At 31.6% G+C, this 1,049-nt stretch overlaps 1 protein-coding gene across 4 annotated transcripts in view; it reads left to right on the top strand.

Annotated features, from left to right (window-relative positions):
- Positions 1 to 1,049, top strand: part of LOC106472155 (uncharacterized protein C19orf47-like) — a 52,619-nt gene that overhangs the window by 48,921 nt on the left and 2,649 nt on the right. The window lies entirely within an intron of this gene.

Genomic DNA, 1,049 nt, shown 5'->3' with positions numbered 1-1,049 from the left:
ATATACAGAAATATTCAATATAAGTCTAAATAGGTTATAATTGCATTGTACAAGTCACTGGTTAGGCCACATTTGGAATATTGTGTTCAGTCTTGGGCTCCTTGCCTTAGGAAATACATTGAATTGTTGGAAAAGGTTCAGAGAAGGGTTACTAGAATGGTGCCTGGGATGGAGGGGTTGAAGTCTCTAAAATTGTTTTCTCTAGAAAAAAGAAGAGTTAGAAGGGATCTGATTGAGGTGTTTAAGATTGTAAAGGGAATTGATAATGTTGATGCATCATCTTTTTTTCATATTTAACAGTAGGACAAGGGGACAAATATAAATTTTGGCAAGGTAGGAGTCATCTTCAGCAAAGACAGTTTTATTTTTCTAACAGGGTGGTTGGCCTTTGGAATGGGTTGCTTTCAGATGTTGTAGGGACAGTAAATTTAAGTGAGTTTAAGAAAAAGCTTGATAAGTATATAAATGATAAGAGCTGGCTTTAAGATTTTTTTTTAATTATTTTAATTTAGTTTAGAGGATGGAGCAGCCGAGATGGACCAATAGGTCCCATGTTGTCCCAAAACATTGTGTTATGTTATAGAAAGTCAGGATTGTACAACTAATAAAACCCAAAAAGACAGAGTTGAATGGTTGCAATCATTGTACTAACATTCTAGAAATGCCATTTTCAGTAGTTATAAACCCCTGATTGTGTGTCAAACGAAAAACATTTTAACTCAAATACAGAATAATTTACAATGTGAAGTAAAAAGATATTCTTAGTTGTAAATTGTATTAGTCCAAGGGTTAATCTGATTATGGAGTATAACTTGTAAAAGATTGTGCATAGCTAAAAAGTTGTAAAATTGTTGTTACTTTCAAAAGCATGGAGTTTATGTGATTTTGGTTTAAATAGCAAAAGCTAGTAAACTATTGGAAACAAGTTCTAAAAATAGTTATAAAAGTAAAATTAACTGCAGTTGTTTTGTTTTGTTTTCTTCCACATTTTAATAATAATATATATATTGGTTTCAGTAGTAGTGCTAGCTTTTGGCATTTAAACTTAG

The sequence above is a fragment of the Limulus polyphemus genome, unplaced genomic scaffold, assembly GCF_000517525.1.
Source record: "Limulus polyphemus unplaced genomic scaffold, Limulus_polyphemus-2.1.2 Scaffold5121, whole genome shotgun sequence".
In the NCBI taxonomy this organism is placed as follows: domain Eukaryota; kingdom Metazoa; phylum Arthropoda; class Merostomata; order Xiphosura; family Limulidae; genus Limulus; species Limulus polyphemus.
This window is presented reverse-complemented; position numbering and strand designations above follow the sequence as displayed.